Below are 7,880 nucleotides of genomic sequence, written 5' to 3' on the forward strand. Positions count from 1 at the left end.
ATATGTCTTACACCACCATAAACAATTTCTCTTCCTCCTAGGTGCTGACATTCTTCAAAAGCCTGTAGGGAATGATAGTGCCTCACTAGATACAGCCATTGGCAAGAGGGGAAGGGAATGTATTAGGTGATCCAATAGGTCTCTTCCATTTGTAATCGCTATGGTTCTGAGATACCCTTTGGAGATGTTCACACTGAAGAGTGACTGACTGTATCTTAGCAGGTCTCTCTGTGGATTGGCTGCTTTTTGCCACTTGGCAGGGTCAGAGCTGAGACCCTGGACTTGAGAAAATGTCATGGCATGGCCAACATGAACAGAGCAACCTGGCTGAGCTCCCTTTCCTGGGTCACAAAAGAATTTACTCTTACAAACCATTCTCTGAGCAATTAATTATAAATTGACCCTTTCATAGATTTGGAGGCCTTTCAACCTGTTTTGTTATCATAGGAAAAATATACATTAAAGTGAAAGAAAAAATTCCAGGGAAAAATCAACAGACTTCATTGTGAGGGATGCATTGAATGGAATGCTTTATTTTGAGGTGTTATAAAACTGCCCAGTAGCTGTGTCTGCAACCTCCACCCACTCCTGCCCTACACCTCTCACTGTTGGAGTTCTTGTCAGTTTCCCCCCCGCCATCCTCTTGGGGTTTTCCTCCCCACCATTCTGCTATATGCCATTCCCATTGGAGACTTACTACCCAGTCTATGATGAGTCCCCACCTAATCCTTCTCCTGCCTTGGGTGACTTCCCTCCCAATTCATAGCCAGTCCTTTCCCTTTCTTACCATTACCTTTCTTCCTGCTGCTTCTGTCTGTAGAATACCATACATTTCCCATATCACTGCTGACTCCCTTTCTGATCCATTGGCACCACGTGGTGCCATTCCCAACCCTCCTTCTCCTACTGCTCCATCCCTGTGCTCTCTTCCTTCCCCTTTTGTCAATATCTACCTGTGACCCTCCCCAATTACTATTCTCTTTTTGGGTGTCAGTGGATGCAAATCCATTGATTGCACAAGGTCTGAACGTAGCTCCTACAGCCATCACTTCTATAAAAAGAATACTCACAGATCACATTAGCTTTTCATCAGGCACCATTCTGCATAAATTCCACCCCTTCCAAGTGCACTGTGGGAAGAAGGGATGCCGTTAAGGCTGATGTATGAGTCTGGCTGGAATAAATTTCCTGGTGATAATTCATTCTTGTTACTGAATTTCATTTACCTCTTCCCTCTCCTCCCCCAATGAGGAGCTGCTGCACCAACTGAGCTTATTAAAATGTGAAGTGACAAACTCAGCTGCGAGAAGAGAACCTTGGTGGAGGGGAAGGAATGACCTTTCATTTCTTCCCTTTAAAAAACAAAACAAAACTCTAGACATTTTTCAACTGAAGTGGGAAAAGAAAAAAAAAGAACAAAAGAAAAGGAATCTGGTCTTCTTGGGGAATGATTAACAAGAATATGCAAACCCGCTGGAAGAAACTACCCCCAACCAAGGCAGTGTTATGGGAATATAAATTTAGTTTGCTGCTACTAAATTTTCCTATCGAGTTCTGATTGTTCTCAAGTGTCTCTCTCCTCCCTGTCTCTTTCATGCGGGACAAGAAGATTGCCTCTTATTGCTTTATGCACAGTTAGGCTTAGGGTTAAGACCCCTGCATTCGATAAATTAGCATTACGGACTGGCCTCGTATCCTCCCTGATATGCTGGTTCTAGACTCCCCACACAACTGTGCTTCTGCAGCTCAGTCCTGTTCCTGTCCTGGGCTGCACATACATCTCAGTCCCCGGAGCTCAATGCTGACCTCCAGCACATGACACTATTCTAGGGCTGGGCAGCCTCTCAGTTTTGACGTGTAAAATGCTAGTGTTAAAAACAAGCCACATTCTGGTTTCAGTGCACAACACAAAGCTGTCTTAACAGGCTACCTGAGGATTCCCCTTCTGTAAAGAAATCTAAAGGGGCATATGGTGGCATAGTGACTCATATGCCACTCCATGCCCAGCCCCAAGTCTAGCAGGCATAGTTGGAGAAAAGGAGATGAGTCTGGAAAATAGTTAGGTTAGGCCCTGAATCAGGGGGGCACACAGAGGGCCAAGAGCCACCTTAGGACCCCTTTCTATGGTTCTATGCCAAGCATAGCTCTCCCAGACTACAAAACCTGTCACAAGAGTTTTACAACATCAAACCTTGAATTCCCACTCTGGTTTTCACCTGTTGGGTCAGATCTTCAGGTGGTGAAGAGCCACATGAGTCCATTGTGCTACATTGCTTTACATCAGCTGAGGAACTGATCCAATAACTTTAACCCAAATTTGTCAAAACAACATATCATCCAAATCTACTCAATACCTTCCCTAAAGTTTCTCTGTCTCCTGGAATTAAAAATCCCCTGCATCAGGTTTCCAGCAGAAATTTATATTTACAGCATTTATTTTTTTCTCCCTTTGGCATCAACCCACTCCTATGCCATCATTACATTTCCTCTTTTATTCTTCTGTGCAGAATGTGCTGCCATTGTCTGGCTGCAATATGCTAACACTGGTGGGCTGTGCAGTTCTGGCTGGGACAGTGGGCTATCAGCCGAGAGTTAGCTGAGAAACAGAGGTTTCAGAGTAGCAGCCATGTTAGTCTGTATGCGCAAAAAGAAAAGGAGTACTTGTGGCACCTTAGAGACTAACAAATTTATTAGAGCATAAGCTTTCGTAAGCTACAGCTCACTTCATCGAATGCATTCAGTGGAAAATACAGTGGGGAGATTTATATACATAGAGAACATTGAAACAATGGGTGTTACCATACACACTGTAACCAGAGTGATCACTTAAGGTGAGCTATTACCAGCAGGAGAGCGGGGGCGGGGGGGGAACCTTTTGTAGTGATAATCAAGGTGGGCCATTTCCAGCAGTTGACAAGAACGTGTGAGGAACAGTGGTGGTGGTGCGGGGGGGATAAACATGGGGAAATAGTTTTACTTTGTGTAATGATCCATCCACTCCCAGTCTCTATTCAAGCCTATGTTAATTGTATCCAGTTTGCAAATTAATTCCAATTCAGCAGTCTCTCATTGGAGTCTGTTTCTGAAGTTTTTTTGTTGAAGTATTGCCACATTTAGGTCTGTAATCGAGTGACCAGAGAGATTGAAGTGTTCTCCAACTGGTTTTTGAATGTTATAATTCTTGATGTCTGATTTGTGTCCATTTATTCTTTTACATAGAGACTGTCAAGTTTGACCAATGTACATGGCAGAGGGGCATTGCTGGCACATGATGGCATATATCACATTGGTAGATGTGCAGGTGAACGAGCCTCTGATAGTGTGGCTGATGTGATTAGGCCCTATGATGGTGTCCCCTGAATAGATATGTAGACACAGTTGGCAACGGGCTTTGTTGCAAGGATAGGTTCCTGGGTTAGTGTTTTTATTGTGTGGTGTGTGGTTGCTGGTGCGTATTTGCTTCAGGTTGGGGGGCTGTCCATAAGCAAGGACTGGCCTGTTTCCCAAGATCTGTGACAGTGATGGGTCATCCTTCAGGATAGGTTGTAGATCCTTGATGATGCATTGGAGAGGTTTTAGTTGAGGGCTGAAGGTGATGGCTAGTGGCGTTCTGTTATTTTCTTTGTTGGGCCTGTCCTGTCATAGGTGACTTCTGGGTACTCTTCTGGCTCTGTCAATCTGTTTCTTCACTTTAGCAGGTGGGTATTGTAGTTGTAAGAAAGCTTGATAGAGATCTTGTAGGTGTTTGTCTCTGTCTGAGGGGTTGGAGCAAATGCGGTTATATCGTAGAGCTTGGCTGTAGACAATGGATCGTGTGGTATGGTCTGGATGAAAGCTAGAGGCATGTAGGTAGGAATAGCGGTCAGTAGGTTTCTGGTATAGGGTGGTGTTTATGTGACCATCGCTTTTTAGCACTGTAGTGTCCAGGAAGTGGATCTCTTGTGTGGACTGGTCCAGGTTGAGGTTGATGGTGGGATGGAAATTCTTGAAATCATGGTGGAATTCCTCAAGGGCTTCTTTTCCATGGGTCCAGATAATGAAGATGTCATCGATGTAGCACAAGTAGAGTAGGGGCATTAGGGGACGAGAGCTGAGGAAGCGTTGTTCTAAGTCAGCCATAAAAATGTTGGCATACTGTGGGGCCATGTGGGCACCCATCGCAGTGCCGCTGATTTGAAGTTATACATTGTCCCCAAATGTGAAATAGTTATGGGTGAGGACAAAGTCACAAAGTTTAGCCACCAGGTTTGCCGTGTCATTATCAGGGATACTGTTCCTGATGGCTTGTAGTCCATCTTTGTGTGGAATGTTGGTGTAGAGGGCTTCTACAGACTTCAACGAGAGACTGCTGAATTGGAATTAATTTGCAAACTGGATACAATTAACTTAGGCTGTAATAGAGACTGGGAGTGGATGGGTTATTACACAAAGTAAAACTATTTCCCCATGTTTATCCCGCCCCCCCCCCCCACCATTCCTCAGACGTTCTTGTCAACTGCTGGAAATGGCCCACCTTGATTATCACTACAAAAGGTTCCCCCCGCCCCCCCTCCCCTGCTGGTAATAGCTCACTGGTAATAGCTCACTCTGGTAACAGTGTGTATGGTAACACCCATTGTTTCATGTTCTCTATGTATATAAATCTCCCCACTGTATTTTCCACTGAAAGCATCTGAGGAAGTGAGCTGTAGCTCACGAAAGCTTATGCTCAAATAAATTTGTTAGTCTCTAAGGTGCCACAAGTACTCCTTTTCTTTCTGAGAAACACAGAATCCTTTCCAATATTACCCAAACTAGGGAGAGGTCGCTGGGAACAAAACAAAAATACAGCAAGAAATTTCTTCGTAGAGTTCTGAGGCTTTTATTTTTGTGTGCCAAGATTCAGAGCTGGTGAAAGGAGCCAGCCTGACAATCCTGGAGACTTTAGTCCTTGTTGTGTGTGGGTGTAAATTTAAAAATAAAGGCCCAATAGGGCATATGAACCTCTCACCTTGCAGTGAAAGTTCAGCTCTCAATTTCTGTGAACCTCAAATGTTTCAGGATAAGCCTTTTGTGTAACTAGGGAAATACATAATAAACTGGCTAGCATGTACGATTGTCACTGCCCTCTGTGGAACGGAATCAGAATTGCTCAGCTGTGTATCATGGGCCCGGGCCCTCCATTGCTAACAACTGAAATGTAATCTCCTTTGAGTGAAAAGGTAATAGTTCTGTCTGTGGTCTGAGAGTGGAAGCAGCTGAGTGCTGTCCCTTTTCTCACCATGTAGCTCTCAGCAGCTCTGGTGGGTGGTCAAATTAATAAATGATCTGTCAAATGTAGCCCTTGTGCCTGTTAAGCAGTCACACCCAGATTTTGATTTCATTGCTTCATGAACACTTGATGTGGAAAAAATATCAGCTGATGGTTTGAACTGTTGATGGTGACCAACAATGATTTGTGGTGTCTGGTTGTAAGTCTCTGGTGGCATCCTTTTTCAAGGTGCTGTATGTGTGTGGCTCCCTCTGACCTTGGGAGATGAGGTTACTCAGTGGCTCTGAATGTCAACCCAGTGGTATCTTTCTTCTCCCAGACTGGGTGAGTGAAACTTTTTAAACAGAACAACAAACCAGTGACAAATTATTGTTAGCTTTCTGGTAACCCCGAAGGGCACCAATCAGGGCTCCATTGTGCTAGGTGCTATACAAACACAGAACAAAAACCAGTTGCTGCCCCAAAGAGCTCACAATCAGAGTATTATATGTTGCTAATTTATGCATGAACCCTTTTTAACTGGCATATTGTGCTCTTCCAATAAGCAGCCACCCCCAAAATTCATGCCCCCCAAATCTCATGAATTCAAATTTTCATAAATAGGGGAATTTAAGGGACATGTACATGGCTGAATAAAACAGCCATTCAATAATCAAATGCAAAAACTGTGCAGGACTTAGCCAGCTCCAGTGCAGACTAAAAAGGGAAATAAAGAGCCAAACTCATACCAGTGCACTCTGAGTTCTGTGCTGGAATCTTCCTTCTGTGCTTCGAGCGGAAGGTCCCAGAGCCAAGGCTTTTGAGCAGAGGAGAAAGGCTTGTGAGGGGGCTAGAGGCAACTGGAGAATCATCTATTCAAAAAAGACTAAAATAAAAAAAATAATAAACATTTCACCATGATTTGAAAAATACCCACTCCTGGCAAGAAAAGTCTCATTCTGTTGTAAAACTGAAGTTTAACCAACCTTGCAAAGCTATGTGCTCCTGCCTTTAGCATATCCACAGCTTGATGGTATTTGAGCTTCAGATGGGAATAGGATCATTAGCAGCGAATAGGCTCGTCATGTGGATGTGGCTGTATGCACACTACATTTGTTTTGCTTTCACCTCATGCTGAAAACGGGATGGCTCCAGAGCTGAAAGGATGTCCAGCCTCCCAAGCAACAGATAGCTGAGTAGGTCAACAATATTTCATCGGTTCTGTGTAACCAGCCCCAGCAGATTTTTAAGGCACATTAATAATCAGAAAAGTGCTGAGCTCCTAGTTATGTTGACAGAGATACAATTTGTTCCAGCCAAACTCCAGTTTGTACGATCTTCCCAGTGTACAAAGCGGGGCTCTAATTATAGATAAAAAGTAGCTCCTTTTTGGCTCTAATGCCACAGCTAAAATTATGTTTGGGAGTTCTTGCTAACCCCTATTTCACAAATACTAAGCAAGATATAGAGCATACCAGCCAGAGGTCTCTGTCACTATTGTATAACAATGAGGCATGGCCATGTATATAAACAGATCCCAGGAGCAGCTAGTTATGCACATGCATACAGCCCAGGAAAGAGAACTGATCCCACCCTTCAGCTCCAAATCTGATGAGCTAAAATTGATGTACTACTAAAAGAAATCAATAAACTAGGGGAATGCAAAGTGTGTCCTAAGAGCCAAAAACGCCTTCTAAGGTCACAAAGTGTAACCCATAGCTACTCCATTCTGGAAACTCCCAAATAAGCAAAGCTGATCAACTCCAGCCAGTTAATGCAGGTGAACTCAAGCAACAAACAATTTTTATTTATTATATGGAAAAAATGTCTTCAAATTTTAGGGGAGGGATAGTATGGAGCAGCATGTAGTAGACTAACCAGCTATGAGCTAGAGAAACTGAGTGAACAGCTGGATCAACTTTTATAAAGGGTCTAATTGGGGTGAAATAGTTCACATCTGGGCTGAGTGGGCTCTGATTGCAATTATAAAAGCTTTACTTCGGGTACTCAGAGAGACAGAAGTAGCAGAGGGTGGTCTGGACAGAGACCAATCACCAATCTCTCAGTGACTTCCCACAGCAATAGAGGAGCTTATTCATGAGCTAATATTTTTCATGTTTTCAAATGACATTCTATTTTTGTATGGCTTATAACACACAATTTACATAAAATAAGCACTGCAGCACAAATGGGTTATAGTCCTGGGTCTAAGTGATTTACCGCACACTTCAGTGTGCCACAATTTTTTGTTTACAAAATATGTAAATGTGATTCAATATAGGTGCAGCCCTCACACTTGTGGTTGGATGTCAATCCACCACGTGGTGGCACCCATTTGGGCACTGTACTTTAAATAGTTCAATGAGGTTTCATAGATTCTTTCCCAGTGGCACAGACAAACTCTCTAAAAAGCCCATCTGTGCCCCTGGCTTCAGCATTTGCATACTGTTCCTTCCAGCTTTATTTTTAATAGCCTGTTGTTAGATTTTCCTTCCATGAACAGTGACTGGGGACAATATCAGTCAGACACATCCTGCTTGGCTATTGGCCAATAAATCATTGTCACTCTATGACTGAAGAGCAGGTTTCATTGAAGGGCTCAGCTCTTTGGGAGACAGCCATTTTCTCATTTGTCTGTAAAGCCTTTAGC

The 7,880-nt window shown here is 43.5% G+C and overlaps 1 long non-coding RNA gene across 1 annotated transcript; it reads right to left on the reverse strand.

Moving 5' to 3' along the window:
* Positions 1 to 489: 489 nt before the first annotated feature.
* LOC122460644 lies at positions 490 to 6,337 on the reverse strand. Its single transcript, XR_006282086.1, has 3 exons — positions 6,217 to 6,337; positions 5,980 to 6,116; positions 490 to 1,130 (listed from the first exon to the last, which is right to left on the reverse strand). It is a non-coding gene; the product is annotated as an uncharacterized LOC122460644 (long non-coding RNA).
* Between the last annotated feature and the right edge of the window lie 1,543 nt (positions 6,338 to 7,880).

The sequence above is a fragment of the Dermochelys coriacea genome, chromosome 6 (assembly GCF_009764565.3).
Source record: "Dermochelys coriacea isolate rDerCor1 chromosome 6, rDerCor1.pri.v4, whole genome shotgun sequence".
Taxonomy (NCBI): Eukaryota; Metazoa; Chordata; order Testudines; family Dermochelyidae; genus Dermochelys; species Dermochelys coriacea.